General features: G+C 38.8%; 35 pseudogenes; all 35 read left to right on the forward strand.

Annotated features, from left to right (window-relative positions):
* The first annotated feature begins 53 nt into the window (after nt 1-53).
* On the forward strand, nt 54-172 carry LOC149670500 (5S ribosomal RNA; annotated as a pseudogene).
* A 123-nt stretch (nt 173-295) lies between these two features.
* On the forward strand, nt 296-414 carry LOC149670501 (5S ribosomal RNA; annotated as a pseudogene).
* A 2,635-nt stretch (nt 415-3,049) lies between these two features.
* On the forward strand, nt 3,050-3,168 carry LOC149670502 (5S ribosomal RNA; annotated as a pseudogene).
* Nucleotides 3,169-3,305: 137 nt separating this feature from the next.
* On the forward strand, nt 3,306-3,424 carry LOC149670503 (5S ribosomal RNA; annotated as a pseudogene).
* A 360-nt stretch (nt 3,425-3,784) lies between these two features.
* LOC149670504 (5S ribosomal RNA) lies at nt 3,785-3,903 on the forward strand (annotated as a pseudogene).
* An 821-nt stretch (nt 3,904-4,724) lies between these two features.
* LOC149670505 (5S ribosomal RNA) lies at nt 4,725-4,843 on the forward strand (annotated as a pseudogene).
* Nucleotides 4,844-5,218: 375 nt separating this feature from the next.
* Nucleotides 5,219-5,337, forward strand: LOC149670506 (5S ribosomal RNA; annotated as a pseudogene).
* A 137-nt stretch (nt 5,338-5,474) lies between these two features.
* LOC149670507 (5S ribosomal RNA) lies at nt 5,475-5,593 on the forward strand (annotated as a pseudogene).
* Nucleotides 5,594-5,730: 137 nt separating this feature from the next.
* On the forward strand, nt 5,731-5,833 carry LOC149670508 (5S ribosomal RNA; annotated as a pseudogene).
* Nucleotides 5,834-5,955: 122 nt separating this feature from the next.
* On the forward strand, nt 5,956-6,074 carry LOC149670509 (5S ribosomal RNA; annotated as a pseudogene).
* Nucleotides 6,075-6,435: 361 nt separating this feature from the next.
* Nucleotides 6,436-6,554, forward strand: LOC149670510 (5S ribosomal RNA; annotated as a pseudogene).
* Nucleotides 6,555-7,140: 586 nt separating this feature from the next.
* Nucleotides 7,141-7,259, forward strand: LOC149670511 (5S ribosomal RNA; annotated as a pseudogene).
* A 362-nt stretch (nt 7,260-7,621) lies between these two features.
* Nucleotides 7,622-7,740, forward strand: LOC149670512 (5S ribosomal RNA; annotated as a pseudogene).
* Nucleotides 7,741-11,597: 3,857 nt separating this feature from the next.
* LOC149670513 (5S ribosomal RNA) lies at nt 11,598-11,716 on the forward strand (annotated as a pseudogene).
* Nucleotides 11,717-12,078: 362 nt separating this feature from the next.
* LOC149670514 (5S ribosomal RNA) lies at nt 12,079-12,197 on the forward strand (annotated as a pseudogene).
* Nucleotides 12,198-12,560: 363 nt separating this feature from the next.
* LOC149670515 (5S ribosomal RNA) lies at nt 12,561-12,679 on the forward strand (annotated as a pseudogene).
* A 351-nt stretch (nt 12,680-13,030) lies between these two features.
* Nucleotides 13,031-13,149, forward strand: LOC149670516 (5S ribosomal RNA; annotated as a pseudogene).
* Nucleotides 13,150-13,508: 359 nt separating this feature from the next.
* Nucleotides 13,509-13,627, forward strand: LOC149670517 (5S ribosomal RNA; annotated as a pseudogene).
* A 138-nt stretch (nt 13,628-13,765) lies between these two features.
* Nucleotides 13,766-13,868, forward strand: LOC149670518 (5S ribosomal RNA; annotated as a pseudogene).
* A 122-nt stretch (nt 13,869-13,990) lies between these two features.
* Nucleotides 13,991-14,109, forward strand: LOC149670519 (5S ribosomal RNA; annotated as a pseudogene).
* Nucleotides 14,110-14,460: 351 nt separating this feature from the next.
* Nucleotides 14,461-14,579, forward strand: LOC149670520 (5S ribosomal RNA; annotated as a pseudogene).
* A 359-nt stretch (nt 14,580-14,938) lies between these two features.
* LOC149670521 (5S ribosomal RNA) lies at nt 14,939-15,057 on the forward strand (annotated as a pseudogene).
* A 138-nt stretch (nt 15,058-15,195) lies between these two features.
* On the forward strand, nt 15,196-15,298 carry LOC149670522 (5S ribosomal RNA; annotated as a pseudogene).
* A 122-nt stretch (nt 15,299-15,420) lies between these two features.
* On the forward strand, nt 15,421-15,539 carry LOC149670523 (5S ribosomal RNA; annotated as a pseudogene).
* Nucleotides 15,540-15,890: 351 nt separating this feature from the next.
* On the forward strand, nt 15,891-16,009 carry LOC149670524 (5S ribosomal RNA; annotated as a pseudogene).
* A 362-nt stretch (nt 16,010-16,371) lies between these two features.
* Nucleotides 16,372-16,490, forward strand: LOC149670525 (5S ribosomal RNA; annotated as a pseudogene).
* Nucleotides 16,491-16,841: 351 nt separating this feature from the next.
* LOC149670526 (5S ribosomal RNA) lies at nt 16,842-16,960 on the forward strand (annotated as a pseudogene).
* A 359-nt stretch (nt 16,961-17,319) lies between these two features.
* LOC149670527 (5S ribosomal RNA) lies at nt 17,320-17,438 on the forward strand (annotated as a pseudogene).
* Nucleotides 17,439-17,576: 138 nt separating this feature from the next.
* On the forward strand, nt 17,577-17,679 carry LOC149670528 (5S ribosomal RNA; annotated as a pseudogene).
* A 122-nt stretch (nt 17,680-17,801) lies between these two features.
* Nucleotides 17,802-17,920, forward strand: LOC149670529 (5S ribosomal RNA; annotated as a pseudogene).
* A 351-nt stretch (nt 17,921-18,271) lies between these two features.
* Nucleotides 18,272-18,390, forward strand: LOC149670530 (5S ribosomal RNA; annotated as a pseudogene).
* Nucleotides 18,391-18,752: 362 nt separating this feature from the next.
* On the forward strand, nt 18,753-18,871 carry LOC149670531 (5S ribosomal RNA; annotated as a pseudogene).
* Nucleotides 18,872-19,231: 360 nt separating this feature from the next.
* Nucleotides 19,232-19,350, forward strand: LOC149670532 (5S ribosomal RNA; annotated as a pseudogene).
* Nucleotides 19,351-19,701: 351 nt separating this feature from the next.
* On the forward strand, nt 19,702-19,820 carry LOC149670533 (5S ribosomal RNA; annotated as a pseudogene).
* A 351-nt stretch (nt 19,821-20,171) lies between these two features.
* On the forward strand, nt 20,172-20,290 carry LOC149670534 (5S ribosomal RNA; annotated as a pseudogene).
* Nucleotides 20,291-20,390: the final 100 nt, after the last annotated feature.

The following is a 20,390-nucleotide window of genomic DNA, read 5'->3' on the forward strand; positions in this document are numbered from 1 at the left end:
GAAGGTTAATTTGTCTCACTTAATTTAAATTCGAATTATTAACTAGCACTCTCGGCAACGACCATATCACGCTGAATACACCGGTTCTCGTCCGATCACCGAAGTTAAGCAGCGTCGAGCGCAGTCAGTACTTGGGATGGAGACCACTTAGGAACACTGCGTGCCGTTGGCTTTTTCACTTTTTTTTCCTCTTTTAAATTTTAATAGATATGAAAAAAGCAAACATATCTTCTTTTTTGTTATTGTTTTATAAAGATGAAAGTTAATTAAATTAAAATTATTAACTAGCACTCTCGGCAACGGCCATATCACGCTGAATACACCGGTTCTCGTCCGATAACTGAAGTTAAGCAGCGTCGAGCGCAGTCACTACTTGGGAGGGAGACCACTTAGGAACACTGCGTGCCGTTGGCTTTTTCACTTTTTTTTTCTCTTTTAAATTTTAATAGATATGAAAAAAGCAAACATGTTTTCATTTTGTTATTGTTTTACAATGAAGAAGGTTAATTTGTCTCACTTAATTTAAATTCGAATTATTATCTAGCACTCTCGGCAACGGCCATATCACGCTGAGAACACCGGTTCTCGTCCGATCGCTGACGTTAGCAGCGTCGAGCGCAGTCTGTACTTGGGAATACTGCGTGCCGTTGGCTTTTTCACTTTTGTTTCCTCTTTTAAATTCCACCCGATATGAAAAAAGCAAACATATCTTCTTTTTGTTATTGTTTTATAAAGATGAAGGTTAATTTGTCTCACTTAATTTAAATTCGAATTTTTTACTAGCACTCTCGGCAACGGCCATATCACGCTGAGAACACCGGTTCTCGTCCGATCGCCGACGTTAGCAGCGTCGAGCGCAGTCAGTACTTGGGAATACTGCGTGCCGTTGGTTTTTCACTTTTGTTTCCTCTTTTAAATTCCACCCGATTTGAAAAAAGCACACATATCTTCTTTTTGTTATTGTTTTATAAAGATGAAAGTTAATTAAATTAAAATTATTAACTAGCACTCTCGGCAACGGCCATATCACGCTTAATACACCGGTCACTACTTGGGAGGGAGACCACTTAGGAACACTGCGTGCCGTTGGCTTTTTCACTTTTTACCTCTCCGTGTGACGTAGTCCAGGAGAGGTTCTGTAAAGGCCGTGTCTGTCTGTGTGTGTGTGTGTGTGTGTGTGTGTGTCTGTCTGTCTGTCCGTTGTTACACCCACGTGACCGCGTTCGCAGTTTGCGTATCGGAGCAAACGTGTTCCCAATTTCCGGACCGCATTGTCAGTTCACAGAAATTTGGAAAATTGTATTTCTCTGCGTTGGCTACTCTATACTTGAGTTCTCAACACCACCATGTTTGGTCTTCGTCCATCCCACATGAACAGAAGTCTGGTATTTTTCTGCCTTCCAACACCACCCACCATCTTCTGTTCTTTGTCAATTCCACATTGACACCAGTCTGCACTTACACTGGCTTCTAACACCACCATCCACTGGTCTTCCGTCTATTTCACATAGACACCAATCTGTATCATTGGCTTCTACTCCATTATCATCGTTTGGTTTTAGGATATACGCGGCGATCAGCTAGGGTTACGAGAAACGTCTAGCCTCCCTAAGGTGGGATCTCCACCAAAGGTTTTCGCAATTGCGCTTTTTCCTTACTATTATAATGGAAACGAATCGTATATATACCCCAAATTTGAAAAAAGCGGGCAAGAGGGGTACCCGTCACTTTAAACGTCAATATTAGCAAAGTTTGAGATGATAATAGGTATAACTTTATTTTAAACGATTTAACTATTATTAATGTTAATTATTGAAGATTAAAATAATTAAAAATAATTATATTTATTTAAATATTAAAGATAAACCTCTCGTGCAAAGAGAGAGATTATCATTGCCTCCTATATCTACCAAGGCCCGTGCATGCGATATATTTCCTTCATTGCCTCCTATATATATCAAGGCCCGTGCATTGTGATATATTTCATTCATTGCATAAACATAAGCGAGATTGTTTTGGGAAAAAAATACTGCTTCCACTAATGGGTTTATACTCCTTGTTACTGTTGTATAGAGTAATCATGAGAAAAGCTTTAAAAATTACGAGAGGATAGACCTTTTTTATCCTCATTCAAAAATATTTTTTGGTTTCAGGATTGCTTTAAAAAATCCAAACGGTTAGGCATTGGTAAAAAAGACAAATGATATTTTTCAAATCTAATGAGATAACGCCCACCTAGTTGAAAATTGCCGTTTTTTTACCGCGGGAGCCATTCTTAATGAGAATTTCGATGCTAGTAGGTTGTCAATTAAACTACCGGTATATTATTGTTGTTGGAAATTGGATATTAAGTCAAATTAAGTGGTTGTAAAGAGCCAGCAGGTTTTTGCCACTTCTTTTTGTGAGTATTTGATTTTTATATGTAAAATGGAGGAAGATAATGTTGAGAGTAAGGATGAAATGCGGAAGCGCAAAGCGCGGGAAAGGATGAGGGCAAAAAGGTCGACGTTTTCATTGGATACTTAAGGTTATATAATCTTCTCGACACGGAGAGGTAATATTTTGGTTTTCCCGACTTAAATTCGAATTTTTAACTAGCACTCCCGGCAACGGCCATATCACGCTGAGAACACCGGTTCTCGTCCGATCGCCGACGTTAGCAGCGTCGAGCGCAGTCAGTACTTGGGAATACTGCGTGCCGTTGGTTTTTCACTTTTGTTTCCTCTTTTAAATTCCACCCGAATTGAAAAAAGCACACATATCTTCTTTTTGTTATTGTTTTATAAAGATGAAAGTTAATTTAATTTAAATTATTAACTAGCACTATCGGCAACGGCCATAACACGCTGAATACACCGGTTCTCGTACGATAACCGAAGTTAAGCAGCGTCGAGCGCAGTCACTACTTGGGAACACTGCATGCCGATGGCTTTTTCACTTCTGTTTCCTCTTAAATTCCACCAGATATGAAAAAACAAACATATCTTCTTCTTGTTATTTTTTATAAAGATGAAGGTTAATTAAGTTCCAATTATTAACTAACACTCTCGGCGACGGCCATATCACGCTGAATACTCCGGTTCTTGTCCGATCACCGAAGTTAAGCAGCGTCGAGCGCAGTCAGTACTTGGGAGGGCGACCACTTAGGAACACTGCGTGCCTTTAGCTTTTTCACTTTTTTTTTCCTCTTTTAAATTCCAATAGATATAAAAAAGCAAACATATTTTCTCTTTGTTATTGTTTTAAAAAGATGAAGGTTAATTTGTCTCACTTAATTTAAATTCGAATTATTATCTAGCACTCTCGGCAACGGCCATAACACGCTGAGAACACCGGTTCTCGTCCGATCACCGAAGTTAAGCAGCGTCGAGCGCAGTCAGTCTTTGGGATGGAGACAACTTAGGAACACTGCGTGCCGTTGGCTTTTTCACTTTTTTTTTCCTCTTTTAAATTTTAATAGATATGAAAAAAGCAAACATGTTTTTTTTGTTATTGTTTTAAAATGATGAAGGTTAATTTGTCTCACTTAATTTAAATTCGAATTATTAACAAGCACTCTCGGCAACGGCCATATCACGCTGAAAACACCGGTTTTCGTCCGATCACCGAAGTTAAGCAGCGTCGAGCGCATACAGTACTTGGGAATACTGCGTTCCGTTGGTTTTTCACTTTTGTTTCCTCTTTCAAATTCCACCAGATATGAAAAAAGCAAACATATCTTCTTTCTGTTATTGTTTTATAAAGATGAAAGTTAATTTAATTCAAATTATTAACTAGCACTATCGGCAACGGCCATATCACGCTGAATACACCGGTTCTCGTACGATAACCGAAGTTAAGCAGCGTCGAGCGCAGTCAGTATTTAGGAGGGCGACCACTTTGGAACACTGCGTGCCGTTAGCTTTTTCACTTTTTTTTTCCTCTTTTAAATTCCAATAGATATGAAAAAATCAAACTCATTTTCTTTTTCTTATTGTTTTAAAAAGATGAAGGTTAATTTGTCTCGCTTAATTTAAATTCGAATTATTATCTAGCACTCTCGGCAACGGCCATATCACGCTGAGAACACCGCTTCTCGTCCGATCGCCGACGTTAGCAGCGTCGAGCGCAGTCAGTACTTGGGAATACTGCGTGCCGTTGGCTTTTTCACTTTTGTTTCCTCTTTTAAATTCCACCCGATATGAAAAAAGCAAACATATCTTCTTTTTGTTATTGTTTTATAAAGATGAAGGTTAATTTGTCTCACTTAATTTAAATTCGAATTTTTAACTAGCACTCCCGGCAACGGCCATATCACGCTGAGAACACCGGTTCTCGTCCGATCGCCGACGTTAGCAGCGTCGAGCGCAGTCAGTACTTGGGAATACTGCGTGCCGTTGGTTTTTCACTTTTGTTTCCTCTTTTAAATTCCACCCGAATTGAAAAAAGCACACATATCTTCTTTTTGTTATTGTTTTATAAAGATGAAAGTTAATTTAATTTAAATTATTAACTAGCACTATCGGCAACGGCCATAACACGCTGAATACACCGGTTCTCGTACGATAACCGAAGTTAAGCAGCGTCGAGCGCAGTCACTACTTGGGAACACTGCATGCCGATGGCTTTTTCACTTCTGTTTCCTCTTAAATTCCACCAGATATGAAAAAACAAACATATCTTCTTCTTGTTATTTTTTATAAAGATGAAGGTTAATTAAGTTCCAATTATTAACTAACACTCTCGGCGACGGCCATATCACGCTGAATACTCCGGTTCTTGTCCGATCACCGAAGTTAAGCAGCGTCGAGCGCAGTCAGTACTTGGGAGGGCGACCACTTAGGAACACTGCGTGCCGTTAGCTTTTTCACTTTTTTTTCCTCTTTTAAATTCCAATAGATATAAAAAAGCAAACATATTTTCTCTTTGTTATTGTTTTAAAAAGATGAAGGTTAATTTGTCTCACTTAATTTAAATTCGAATTATTATCTAGCACTCTCGGCAACGGCCATAACACGCTGAGAACACCGGTTCTCGTCCGATCGCCGACGTTAGCAGCGTCGAGCGCAGTCAGTACTTGGGAATGCTGCGTGCCGTTGGCTTTTTCACTTTTGTTTCCTCTTTTAAATTCCACCCGATATGAAAAAAGCAAACATATCTTCTTTTTGTTATTGTTTTATAAAGATGAAGGTTAATTTGTCTCACTTAATTTAAATTCGAATTTTTAACTAGCACTCTCGGCAACGGCCATATCACGCTGAGAACACCGGTTCTCGTCCGATAACTGAAGTTAAGTAGCGTCGAGCGCAGTCATTACTTGGGAGGGAGACCACTTAGGAACACTGCGTGCCGTTGGCTTTTTCACTTTTTTTTCCTCTTTTAAATTTTAATAGATATGAAAAAAGCAAACATGTTTTCATTTTGTTATTGTTTTAAAATGATGAAGGTTAATTTGTCTCACTTAATTTAAATTCGAATTATTAACTAGCACTCTCGGCAACGACCATATCACGCTGAATACACCGATTCTCGTCCGATAACCGAAGTTAAGCAGCGTCGAGCGCAGTCATTACTTGGGAGGGAGACCACTTAGGAACACTGCGTGCCGTTGGCTTTTTCACTTTTTTTTCCTCTTTTAAATTTTAATAGATATGTAAAAAGCAAACAGGTTTTCTTTTTGTTATAGTTTTAAAATGATAAAGGGTAATTTGTCTCACTTAACTTAAATTCGAATTATTAACTAGCACTCTCGGCAATGGCCATATCACGCTGAAAACACCGGTTCACGTCCGATCACCGAAGTTAAGCAGCGTCGAGCGCATACAGTACTTGGGAATACTGCGTGCCGTTGGCTTTTTCACTTTTGTTTCCTCCTTTAAATTCCACCAGATATGAAAAAAACAAACATATCTTCTTTTTGTTATTGTTTTATAAAGAAGAAAGTTAATTAAAATCAAATTATTAACTAGCATTCTCGGCAACGGCCATATCACGCTGAATACACCGGTTCTCGTCCGATAATCGAAGTTAAGCGGCGTCGAGCGCAGTCACTACTTGGGAGGGAGACCACTTAGGAACACTGCGTTCCGTTGGCTTTTTCACTTTTTTTCCTCTTTTAAATTTTAATAGATATGAAAAAAGCAAACATATTTTCTTTTTGTTTTTGTTTGAAAAAGATGAAGGTTAATTTGTCTCACTTAATTTAAATTCGAATTATTATCTAGCACTCTCGGCAACGGCCATATCACGCTGAGAACACCGGTTCTCGTCCGATCGCCGACGTTAGCAGCGTCGAGCGCAGTCAGTACTTGGGAATACTGCGTGCCATTTGCTTTTTTCACTTTTGTTTCCTCTTTCAAATTCCACCATATATGAAAAAAGCAAACAAATCTTCTTTTTGTTATTGTTTTATAAAGATGAAAGTTAATTAAATTCAAATTATTAGCTAGCACTCTCGGCAACGGCCATATCACGCTGAATACACCGATTCTCGTCCGATAATCGAAGTTAAGCAGCGTCGAGCGCATACAGTACTTGGGAGGGCGACCACTTAGGAACACTGCGTGCCGTTAGCTTTTTCACTTTTTTTTCCTCTTTTAAATTTCAATAGATATGAAAAAAGCAAACATATTTTCTTTTTGTTATTGTTTGAAAAAGATGAAGGTTAATTTGTCTCACTTAATTTAAATTCGAATTATTATCTAGCACTCTCGGCAACGGCCATATCACGCTGAGAACACCGGTTCTCGTCCGATCGCCGACGTTAGCAGCGTCGAGCGCAGTCAGTACTTGGGAATACTGCGTGCCGTTTGCTTTTTTCACTTTTGTTTCCTCTTTCAAATTCCACCATATATGAAAAAAGCAAACAAATCTTCTTTTTGTTATTGTTTTATAAAGATGAAAGTTAATTAAATTCAAATTATTAGCTAGCACTCTCGGCAACGGCCATATCACGCTGAATACACCGATTCTCGTCCGATAATCGAAGTTAAGCAGCGTCGAGCGCATACAGTACTTGGGAATACTGCGTGCCGTTTGCTTTTCACTTTTGTTTCCTCTTTTAAATTCCACCAGATATGAAAAAAGCAAACATATCTTCTTTTTGTTATTGTTTTATAAAGAAGAAAGTTAATTAAATTCCAATTATTAACTAGCATTCTCGGCAACGGCCATATCACGCTGAATACACCGGTACTCGTCCGATAACCGAAGTTAAGCAGCGTTGAGCGCAGTCATAACTTGGGAGGGAGACCACTTAGGAACACTGCGTGCCGTTGGCTTTTTCACTTTTTTTTCCTCTTTTAAATTTTAATAGATATGTAAAAAGCAAACAGGTTTTCTTTTTGTTATTGTTTTAAAATGATGAAGGTTAATTTGTCTCACTTAATTTAAATTCGAATTATTAACTAGCACTCTCGGCAATGGCCATATCACGCTGAAAACACCGGTTCACGTCCGATCACCGAAGTTAAGCAGCGTCGAGCGCATACAGTACTTGGGAATACTGCGTGCCGTTTGTTTTTTCACTTTTGTTTCCTCTTTTTAATTCCAACAGATATGAAAAAAGCAAACATATCTTCTTTTTGTTATTGTTTTATAAAGATGAAGGTTAATTAAATTCAAATTATTAACTAGCACTCTCGGCAACGGCCATATCACGCTGAATACACCGGTTCTCGTCCAATAACCGAAGTTAAGCAGCGTCGAGCGCAGTCAGTACTTTGGAGGGCGACCACTTAGGAACACTGCGTGCCGTTAGCTTTTTCACTTTTTTTTCCTCTTTTAAATTTCAATAGATATGAAAAAAGCAAACATATTTTCTTTTTGTTATTGTTTGAAAAAGATGAAGGTTAATTTGTCTCACTTAATTTAAATTCGAATTATTATCTAGCACTCTCGGCAACGGCCATATCACGCTGAGAACACCGGTTCTCGTCCGATCGCCGACGTTAGCAGCGTCGAGCGCAGTCAGTACTTGGGAATACTGCGTGCCGTTTGCTTTTTCACTTTTGTTTCCTCTTTCAAATTCCACCAGATATGAAACAAGTTGGGAAAACCAAAATATTACCTCTCCGAGTCAAGACGACTACTTACAAACTTATTTGCCCAGATATGGAAATGTTTCTTAAGTTAAAATTTATGAAATATTAAAGCAGTATACAAAGCATAGCAAATATACTGTAAATCAGACGACATTTTACATCCAATAATGATATACTTGTACACATTAAAATCATCCGATGGGGGGAAAAACGGGAAATGAAGAGATAAAACTTTGGAGGGATATTACCATTACGTGTTTGTAAAGGCCTGATTTTCTACTCCTCAACTGTATGCCCTCTATGTTCAAAGCCATATTCACAACAGGGTTGCCATGTAAACACTATCCTCTCGTTTCACTTCAACAATTTTCTTAGTTTGTCAACATGACTGTTAACGTTACAAACACCAAAGCTTATTTGTGGCTACACACACTGAAAGTAAATGCGTACCATAAAAAGCATGAAAACACGAAGCTATTATCCGATTACGATCAGACCTTTCACTGGTCTGGGCTGCGTTCAGCAGAGCTCACCAAAAAAGACAGCGGATTTTGGAAATGTTTACCGGTGAGCTCTGTCGTCATAGCTTTTCTCCGGTCATCGGCGTTTTATAAATGACGCTAGCGCAATAAAGCGTGCAAGGTACCAAGGTTTAACAAAAATTGTATGATAACATATTTATAGAGATAGATAACAACTTTTATAATTAAAATTAGAAACTAACATATCTCTTAAAATTCTCGCGTGATCAACTGGTTTCACGCCAATTAAATAGCTATAGTCCCATAGAGCTATTTGTATTAATTCCTCCATGGTTTTTTCGCCAAGCTGAGAACTACGCGTTTTACGTCACGTTATCCAAAAAGCCGACTATTTTCTTTGAAGACCGCGCTAGCTCAGCGCTAAACACCGTGACGTCACAATTCAAAAACAAAATCCCGTTATGCAGGATACTGCTAACAGCGCTGGGCTCTGCTGAACGCGGCCCAGATTTCCACCATGATTATAAAGGGTGCGTTCAGTAACGCTCAACGGATACCAAACGCGTTGAGCTCCGTTGATCAACGTGATGTCATGTGACGTATTAGGCTACTGAACGGTTTTTGCAAACTTTGCGTTGCATCATCTGCTTACAGTTCATGGAAATGCAAACGCAAGGACCTGCTAGCCGAAATAAGAGCAAACTCTGACCCGTAACTTAGCCAAGGCTTAAACTTTCAAACCCAATAACTTTTAAAGCTTCATAGATATAATCGAAAAAATTTCATAAAATAATTAACAGACACTATTCATTCGCATTCAGTCGATGTTACACCGATTTTATAAATAGTTCCGAAATTATCCATCAAATTAACTTCTCGAAATCGTTCAGGGAGATAAGTTTCCTCCATTGCTGCTACGTCACAACTGCGTTGCTCAACGAAGTAATCGGCTCTTACAGCCGATGACTTCGATGCCTCTTCGCTTACAATCGTGACGTCAAACCGGAAGTTCCAAAAATCGTTCAGTGGCGAATGCGCATTCAACGGAGCCTCCGTTGAGCGTTACTGAACGCGCCCAAAATCTAAGCCTAATTATTTAAAAGTGTATTTAACTTTCGGCTCACTCTGAACCGTTAATGTCTCTGCATTACAGAAACGAAAACCAAACCCAAGCGTTTACTTTTTGGTTCACTAGGCCTATTGACAAATAAAAGTTCATTTGACCAACACAGTAGCGTTGTGCTTGTATTCACTTTAGAAAGGATTATGCTATAAACAGATGTAGTATAGCTTAAGTAATATATAAACATCCATTTTAAATAATAATATTAAAAAAATCTTTGGAATATCAAAATGAAATAGAGCTTTAAAGCTACAAAAGTACTAAATGCATCAAAATTACGAAAAATATTTCCACATATTCACTTTATATATATTAAGGATAAAGGGAATATTATGGTTCTGTAGGATTTCTTTACACATCAAAACAAAACGAACTTTTAACGCAGCGCACTACTGTAACAACGGACGGACACACACAGACAAAAACATAGACTGCTTTTTAACTCTTTCCGTATTAATTTTGAATTGAGAAACAAGATTATCTTAAATATTAAAATAAATATAATTAATATTTAATAATTTCTTCGTTAGTTATTCGCCTTATTGAACGTTACATCGTTTTAAAAAAGAACAATTAAACAATCTTGAGAGACTTGACTAATATGGGCGTTTGAAATGAAGCATACGCCGGTTGCTTGGCCTTACTCAAATAGGTAGTATATAAGGGTGTTGAACTACAGCTAAAAGCAAGAACAACCGCAATTGCGAAAACCTTTGGTGGCGATCCCACCTTAGGGAGGCTAGACGTTTCTCGTAACCCTAGCTGATCGCCGCGAATGTCTTAAACCCAACGATGACGATTGAGTAGAAGCCAGGTGTACAGACTGGTGTCCAAGTGGAATGGACGAAGACCAGAAGATGGTGGTGATTAGAAGCCAGTATGTACAGACTGGTGTACATGTGGGATGGACGAAGACCAAAAGATGGTGGTGATTAGAAGCCAGTATGTACAGACTGGTGTCCATGTGGGATGGACGAAGACCTAAAGTTGGTGGTGAATAGAAGCCAGTATGTACAGACTGGTGTCCAAGTGGAATGAACGAAGACCAGAAGATGGTGGTGATTAGAAGCCAGTATGTACAGACTGGTGTCCATGTGGGATGGACGAAGACCAAAAGATGGTGGTGATTAGAAGCCAGTAAGTACAGACTGGTGTCCGTGTGGGGTGGACAAAAACCAGAAGATGGTGGTGTGAGAACTCAAGTAGAGGAGCCATTTCCGTGACTGTGAAAGCAGTTCGGAAATGGCGAACACGTTTGCTCCGATTTGGAAACTGCGAACGCGGTCACGTGTGTGTAACAACAGACACACACACACACAGACACACACACAGACAGACACACACACACACACACAGACACACACGATCGTTACAGAACCTCTCCGTGACATACGTCACTCGGAGAGGTAAAAAGCAAACATATCTTCTTTTTGTTATTGTTTTATAAAGATGAAAGTTAATTAAATTCAAATTATTAACTAGCACTCTCGGCAACGGCCATATCACGCTGAATACACCGATTCTCGTCCCATAACCGAAGTTAAGCAGCGTCGAGCGCAGTCATTACTTGGGAGGGAGACCACTTAGGATCACTGCGTGCCGTTGGGTTTTTCACTTTTTTTTCCTCTTTTAAATTTTAATAGATATGTAAAAAGCAAACAGGTTTTCTTTTTGTTATTGTTTTAAAATGATGAAGGTTAATTTGTCTCACTTAATTTAAATTCGAATTATTAACTAGCACTCTCGGCAACGGCCATATCACGATGAAAACACCGGTTCACGTCCGATCACCGAAGTTAAGCAGCGTCGAGCGCATACAGTGCTTGGGAATACTGCGTGCCGTTGGATTTTTCACTTTTGTTTCCTCTTTCAAAATCCACCAGATATGAAAAAAGCAAACATGTCTTCTTTTTTGTTATTGTTTTATAAAGATGAAAGTTAATTAAATTCAAATTATTAACTAGCACTCTCAGCAACGGCCATATCACGCTGAATACACCGGTTCTCGTCCGATAGCCGAAGTTAAGCAGCGTCGAGCGCAGTCACTACTAGGGAGGGAGACCACTTAGGAACACTGCGTGCCGTTGGCTTTTTCACTTTTTTTCCTCTTTTAAATTTTAATAGATATGAAAAAAGCAAACAGGTTTTCTTTTTGTTATTGTTTTAAAATGATGAAGGTTGATTTGTCTCACTTAATTTAAATCCGAATTATTAACTAGCACTCTCGGCAACGGCCATATCACGCTGAGAACACCGGTTCTCGTCCGATCGCCGACGTTAGCAGCGTCGAGCGCAGTCAGTACTTGGGAATACTGCGTGCCGTTTGCTTTTTTCACTTTTGTTTCCTCTTTCAAATTCCACCATATATGAAAAAAGCAAACAAATCTTCTTTTTTGTTATTGTTTTATAAAGATGAAAGTTAATTAAATTCAAATTATTAACTAGCACTCTCGGCAACAGCCATATCACGCTGAATACACCGGTTCTCGTTCGATAACCGAAGTTAAGCAGCGTCGAGCGCAGTCACTACTTGGGAGGGAGACCACTTAGGAACACTGCGTGCCGTTGTCTTTTTCACTTTTTTTTCCTCTTTTAAATTTTAATAGATATGAAAAAATAAAAACATGTTTTCTTTTTGTTATTGTTTTAAAATGATGAAGGTAAATTTGTCTCACTTAATTTAAATTCGAATTATTAACTAGCACTCTCGGCAACGGCCATATCACGCTGAAAACACCGGTTCACGTCCGATCACCGAAGTTAAGCAGCGTCGAGCGCATACAGTACTTGGGAATACTGCGTGCCGTTTGTTTTTTCACTTTTGTTTCCTCTTTTAAATTCCACCAGATATGAAAAAAGCAAACATATCTTCTTTTTGTTATTGTTTTTTAAAGATGAAGGTTAATTAAATTCAAATTATTAACTAGCACTCTCGGCAACGGCCATATCACGCTGAATACATCGGTTTTCGTCCGATAACCGAAGTTAAGCAGCGTCTAGCGCAGTCAGTACTTGGGAGGGCGACCACTTAGGAACACTGCGTGACGTTAGCTTTTTTCCTCTTTTAAATTCCAATAGATATGAAAAAAGCAAACATATTTTCTTTTTGTTATTGTTTGAAAAAGATGAAGGTTAATTTGTCTCACTTAATTTAAATTCGAATTACTATCCAGCACTCTAGGCAACGGCCATATCACGCTGAGAACACCGGTTCTCGTCCGATCGCCGACGTTAGCAGCGTCGAGCGCAGTCAGTACTTGGGAATACTGCGTGCCGTTTGCTTTTTCACTTTTGTTTCCTCTTTCAAATTCCACCAGATATGAAAAAAGCAAACATATCTTCATTTTGTTATTGTTTTGTAAAGATGAAAGTTAATTAAATTTAAATTATTAACTAGCACTCTCGGCAACGGCCATATCACGCTGAATACACCGATTCTCGTCCGATAACCGAAGTTAAGCAGCGTCGAGCGCAGTCAATACTTGGGAGGGAGACCCCTTAGGAACACTGCGTGCCGTTGGCTTTTTCACCTTTTTTTCCTCTTTTAAATTTTAATAGATATGTAAAAAGCAAACAGGTTTTCTTTTTGTTATTGTTTTAAAATGATGAAGGTTAATTTGTCTCACTTAATTTAAATTCGAATTATTAGCAAGCACTCTCGGCAACGGCCATATAACGCTGAAAACACCGGTTTACGTCCGATCACCGAAGTTAAGCAGCGTCGAGCGCATACAGTATTTGGGAATACTGCGTGCCGTTTGTTTTTTCACTTTTGTTTCCTCTTTCAAATTCCACCAGATATGAAAAAAGCAAACATATCTTTTTGTTATTGTTTTATAAAGATGAAAGTTAATTAAATTCAAATTATTAACTAGCACTCTCGGCAACGGCCATATCACGCTGAATACACCGGTTCTCGTCCGATAACCGAAGTTAAGCGGCGTCGAGCGCAGTCACTACTTGGGAGAGAGACCACTTAGGAACACTGCGTGCCGTTGGCTTTTTCACTTTCTTTTTCCTCTTTTAAATTTTAATAGATATGAAAAAAGCAAACATGTTTTCTTTTTGTTATTGTTTTAAAATGATGAAGGTTAATATGTCTCACTTAATTTAAATTCGAGTTATTAACTAGCACTCTCGGCAACGGCCATATCACGCTGAAAACACCGGTTCACGTCCGATCACCGAAGTTAAGCAGCGTCGAGCGCATACAGTACTTGGGAATACTGCGTGCCGTTGGCTTTTTCACTTTTGTTTCCTCCTTTAAATTCCACCAGATATGAAAAAAGTAAACATATCTTCTTTTTGTTATTGTTTTATAAAGATGAAGGTTAATTAAATTCAAATTATTAACTAGCACTCTCGGCAACGGCCATATCACGCTGAATACAGCGGTTCTCGTCCGATAACCGAAGTTAAGCAGCGTCGAGCGCAGTCAGTACTTGGGAGGGCGACCACTTAGGAACACTGCGTGACGTTAGCTTTTTTCCTCTTTTAAATTCCAATAGATATGAAAAAAGCAAACATATTTTCTTTTTGTTATTGTTTGAAATAGATGAAGGTTAATTTGTCTCACTTAATTTAAATTCGAATTACTATCCAGCACTCTCGGCAACGGCCATATCACGCTGAGAACACCGGTTCTCGTCCGATCGCCGACGTTAGCAGCGTCGAGCGCAGTCAGTACTTGGGAATACTGCGTGCCGTTTGCTTTTTCACTTTTGTTTCCTCTTTCAAATTCCACCAGATATGAAAAAAGCAAACATATCTTCATTTTGTTATTGTTTTGTAAAGATGAAAGTTAATTAAATTTAAATTATTAACTAGCACTCTCGGCAACGGCCATATCACGCTGAATACACCGATTCTCGTCCGATAACCGAAGTTAAGCAGCGTCGAGCGCAGTCAATACTTGGGAGGGAGACCCCTTAGGAACACTGCGTGCCGTTGGCTTTTTCACCTTTTTTTCCTCTTTTAAATTTTAATAGATATGTAAAAAGCAAACAGGTTTTCTTTTTGTTATTGTTTTAAAATGATGAAGGTTAATTTGTCTCACTTAATTTAAATTCGAATTATTAGCAAGCACTCTCGGCAACGGCCATATAACGCTGAAAACACCGGTTTACGTCCGATCACCGAAGTTAAGCAGCGTCGAGCGCATACAGTATTTGGGAATACTGCGTGCCGTTTGTTTTTTCACTTTTGTTTCCTCTTTCAAATTCCACCAGATATGAAAAAAGCAAACATATCTTTTTGTTATTGTTTTATAAAGATGAAAGTTAATTAAATTCAAATTATTAACTAGCACTCTCGGCAACGGCCATATCACGCTGAATACACCGGTTCTCGTCCGATAACCGAAGTTAAGCGGCGTCGAGCGCAGTCACTACTTGGGAGAGAGACCACTTAGGAACACTGCGTGCCGTTGGCTTTTTCACTTTCTTTTTCCTCTTTTAAATTTTAATAGATATGAAAAAAGCAAACATGTTTTCTTTTTGTTATTGTTTTAAAATGATGAAGGTTAATATGTCTCACTTAATTTAAATTCGAGTTATTAACTAGCACTCTCGGCAACGGCCATATCACGCTGAAAACACCGGTTCACGTCCGATCACCGAAGTTAAGCAGCGTCGAGCGCATACAGTACTTGGGAATACTGCGTGCCGTTGGCTTTTTCACTTTTGTTTCCTCCTTTAAATTCCACCAGATATGAAAAAAGTAAACATATCTTCTTTTTGTTATTGTTTTATAAAGATGAAGGTTAATTAAATTCAAATTATTAACTAGCACTCTCGGCAACGGCCATATCACGCTGAATACAGCGGTTCTCGTCCGATAACCGAAGTTAAGCAGCGTCGAGCGCAGTCAGTACTTGGGAGGGCGACCACTTAGGAACACTGCGTGACGTTAGCTTTTTTCCTCTTTTAAATTCCAATAGATATGAAAAAAGCAAACATATTTTCTTTTTGTTATTGTTTGAAAAAGATGAAGGTTAATTTGTCTCACTTAATTTAAATTCGAATTACTATCCAGCACTCTCGGCAACGGCCATATCACGCTGAGAACACCGGTTCTCGTCCGATCGCCGACGTTAGCAGCGTCGAGCGCAGTCAGTACTTGGGAATACTGCGTGCCGTTTGCTTTTTCACTTTTGTTTCCTCTTTCAAATTCCACCAGATATGAAAAAAGCAAACATATCTTCATTTTGTTATTGTTTTGTAAAGATGAAAGTTAATTAAATTCAAATTATTAACTAGCACTCTCGGCAACGGCCATATCACGCTGAATACACCGATTCTCGTCCGATAACCGAAGTTAAGCAGCGTCGAGCGCAGTCATTACTTGGGAGGGAGACCACTTAGGAACACTGCGTGCCGTTGGCTTTTTCACCTTTTTTTCCTCTTTTAAATTTTAATAGATATGTAAAAAGCCAACAGGTTTTCTTTTTGTTATTGTTTTAAAATGATGAAGGTTAATTTGTCTCACTTAATTTAAATTCGAATTATTAGCTAGCACTCTCGGCAACGGCCATATAACGCTGAAAACACCGGTTTACGTCCGATCACCGAAGTTAAGCAGCGTCGAGCGCATACAGTATTTGGGAATACTGCGTGCCGTTTGTTTTTTCACTTTTGTTTCCTCTTTCAAATTCCACCAGATATGAAAAAAGCAAACATATCTTCTTTTTGTTATTGTTTTATAAAGATGAAGGTTAATTAAATTCAAATTATTAACTAGCACTCTCGGCAACGGCCATATCACGCTGAATACAGCGGTTCTCGTCCGATAACCGAAGTTAAGCAGCGTCGAGCGCAGTCAGTACTTGGGAGGGCGACCACTTAGGAACACTGCGTGACGTTAGCTTTTTTCCTCTTTTAAATTCCAATAGATATGAAAAAAGCAAACATATTTTCTTTTTGTTATTGTTTGAAAAAGATGAAGGTTAATTTGTCTCACTTAATTTAAATTCGAATTACTATCCAGCACTCTCGGCAACGGCCATATCACGCTGAGAACACCGGTTCTCGTCCGATCGCCGACGTTAGCAGCGTCGAGCGCAGTCAGTACTTGGGAATACTGCGTGCCGTTTGCTTTTTCACTTTTGTTTCCTCTTTCAAATTCCACCAGATATGAAAAAAGCAAACATATCTTCATTTTGTTATTGTTTTGTAAAGATGAAAGTTAATTAAATTTAAATTATTAACTAGCACTCTCGGCAACGGCCATATCACGCTGAATACACCGATTCTCGTCCGATAACCGAAGTTAAGCAGCGTCGAGCGCAGTCAATACTTGGGAGGGAGACCCCTTAGGAACACTGCGTGCCGTTGGCTTTTTCACCTTTTTTTCCTCTTTTAAATTTTAATAGATATGTAAAAAGCAAACAGGTTTTCTTTTTGTTATTGTTTTAAAATGATGAAGGTTAATTTGTCTCACTTAATTTAAATTCGAATTATTAGCAAGCACTCTCGGCAACGGCCATATAACGCTGAAAACACCGGTTTACGTCCGATCACCGAAGTTAAGCAGCGTCGAGCGCATACAGTATTTGGGAATACTGCGTGCCGTTTGTTTTTTCACTTTTGTTTCCTCTTTCAAATTCCACCAGATATGAAAAAAGCAAACATATCTTTTTGTTATTGTTTTATAAAGATGAAAGTTAATTAAATTCAAATTATTAACTAGCACTCTCGGCAACGGCCATATCACGCTGAATACACCGGTTCTCGTCCGATAACCGAAGTTAAGCGGCGTCGAGCGCAGTCACTACTTGGGAGAGAGACCACTTAGGAACACTGCGTGCCGTTGGCTTTTTCACTTTCTTTTTCCTCTTTTAAATTTTAATAGATATGAAAAAAGCAAACATGTTTTCTTTTTGTTATTGTTTTAAAATGATGAAGGTTAATATGTCTCACTTAATTTAAATTCGAGTTATTAACTAGCACTCTCGGCAACGGCCATATCACGCTGAAAACACCGGTTCACGTCCGATCACCGAAGTTAAGCAGCGTCGAGCGCATACAGTACTTGGGAATACTGCGTGCCGTTGGCTTTTTCACTTTTGTTTCCTCCTTTAAATTCCACCAGATATGAAAAAAGTAAACATATCTTCTTTTTGTTATTGTTTTATAAAGATGAAGGTTAATTAAATTCAAATTATTAACTAGCACTCTCGGCAACGGCCATATCACGCTGAATACAGCGGTTCTCGTCCGATAACCGAAGTTAAGCAGCGTCGAGCGCAGTCAGTACTTGGGAGGGCGACCACTTAGGAACACTGCGTGACGTTAGCTTTTTTCCTCTTTTAAATTCCAATAGATATGAAAAAAGCAAACATATTTTCTTTTTGTTATTGTTTGAAAAAGATGAAGGTTAATTTGTCTCACTTAATTTAAATTCGAATTACTATCCAGCACTCTCGGCAACGGCCATATCACGCTGAGAACACCGGTTCTCGTCCGATCGCCGACGTTAGCAGCGTCGAGCGCAGTCAGTACTTGGGAATACTGCGTGCCGTTTGCTTTTTCACTTTTGTTTCCTCTTTCAAATTCCACCAGATATGAAAAAAGCAAACATATCTTCATTTTGTTATTGTTTTGTAAAGATGAAAGTTAATTAAATTCAAATTATTAACTAGCACTCTCGGCAACGGCCATATCACGCTGAATACACCGATTCTCGTCCGATAACCGAAGTTAAGCAGCGTCGAGCGCAGTCATTACTTGGGAGGGAGACCACTTAGGAACACTGCGTGCCGTTGGCTTTTTCACCTTTTTTTCCTCTTTTAAATTTTAATAGATATGTAAAAAGCAAACAGGTTTTCTTTTTGTTATTGTTTTAAAATGATGAAGGTTAATTTGTCTCACTTAATTTAAATTCGAATTATTAGCTAGCACTCTCGGCAACGGCCATATAACGCTGAAAACACCGGTTTACGTCCGATCACCGAAGTTAAGCAGCGTCGAGCGCATACAGTATTTGGGAATACTGCGTGCCGTTTGTTTTTTCACTTTTGTTTCCTCTTTCAAATTCCACCAGATATGAAAAAAGCAAACATATCTTCTTTTTGTTATTGTTTTATAAAGATGAAGGTTAATTAAATTCAAATTATTAACTAGCACTCTCGGCAACGGCCATATCACGCTGAATACACCGGTTCTCGTCCGATAACCGAAGTTAAGCAGCGTCGAGCGCAGTCAGTACTTTGGAGGGCGACCACTTAGGAACACTGCGTGCCGTTAGCTTTTTCACTTTTTTTCCTCTTTTAAATTCCAATAGATATGAAAAAAGCAAACATATTTTCTTTTTGTTATTGTTTGAAAAAGATGAAGGTTAATTTGTCTCACTTAATTTAAATTCGAATTATTATCTAGCACTCTCGGCAACGGCCATATCACGCTGAGAACACCGGTTCTCGTCCGATCGCCGACGTTAGCAGCGTCGAGCGCAGTCAGTACTTGGGAATACTGCGTGCCGTTTGCTTTTTCACTTTTGTTTCCTCTTTCAAATTCCACCAGATATGAAAAAAGCAAACATATCTTCTTTTTGTTATTGTTTTATAAAGATGAAGGTTAATTAAATTCAAATTATTAACTAGCACTCTCGGCAACGGCCATATCACGCTGAATACAGCGGTTCTCGTCCGATAACCGAAGTTAAGCAGCGTCGAGCGCAGTCAGTACTTGGGAGGGCGACCACTTAGGAACACTGCGTGACGTTAGCTTTTTTCCTCTTTTAAATTCCAATAGATATGAAAAAAGCAAACATATTTTCTTTTTGTTATTGTTTGAAAAAGATGAAGGTTAATTTGTCTCACTTAATTTAAATTCGAATTACTATCCAGCACTCTCGGCAACGGCCATATCACGCTGAGAACACCGGTTCTCGTCCGATCGCCGACGTTAGCAGCGTCGAGCGCAGTCAGTACTTGGGAATACTGCGTGCCGTTTGCTTTTTCACTTTTGTTTCCTCTTTCAAATTCCACCAGATATGAAAAAAGCAAACATATCTTCTTTTTGTTATTGTTTTATAAAGATGAAGGTTAATTAAATTCAAATTATTAACTAGCACTCTCGGCAACGGCCATATCACGCTGAATACAGCGGTTCTCGTCCGATAACCGAAGTTAAGCAGCGTCGAGCGCAGTCAGTACTTGGGAGGGCGACCACTTAGGAACACTGCGTGACGTTAGCTTTTTTCCTCTTTTAAATTCCAATAGATATGAAAAAAGCAAACATATTTTCTTTTTGTTATTGTTTGAAAAAGATGAAGGTTAATTTGTCTCACTTAATTTAAATTCGAATTACTATCCAGCACTCTCGGCAACGGCCATATCACGCTGAGAACACCGGTTCTCGTCCGATCGCCGACGTTAGCAGCGTCGAGCGCAGTCAGTACTTGGGAATACTGCGTGCCGTTTGCTTTTTCACTTTTGTTTCCTCTTTCAAATTCCACCAGATATGAAAAAAGCAAACATATCTTCATTTTGTTATTGTTTTGTAAAGATGAAAGTTAATTAAATTCAAATTATTAACTAGCACTCTCGGCAACGGCCATATCACGCTGAATACACCGATTCTCGTCCGATAACCGAAGTTAAGCAGCGTCGAGCGCAGTCATTACTTGGGAGGGAGACCACTTAGGAACACTGCGTGCCGTTGGCTTTTTCACCTTTTTTTCCTCTTTTAAATTTTAATAGATATGTAAAAAGCAAACAGGTTTTCTTTTTGTTATTGTTTTAAAATGATGAAGGTTAATTTGTCT

The sequence above is a fragment of the Phalangium opilio genome, unplaced genomic scaffold, assembly GCF_054372755.1.
Source record: "Phalangium opilio isolate 3A_F unplaced genomic scaffold, DU_Popi_V2 ptg000054l_1, whole genome shotgun sequence".
NCBI classification, from domain to species: Eukaryota; Metazoa; Arthropoda; class Arachnida; order Opiliones; family Phalangiidae; genus Phalangium; species Phalangium opilio.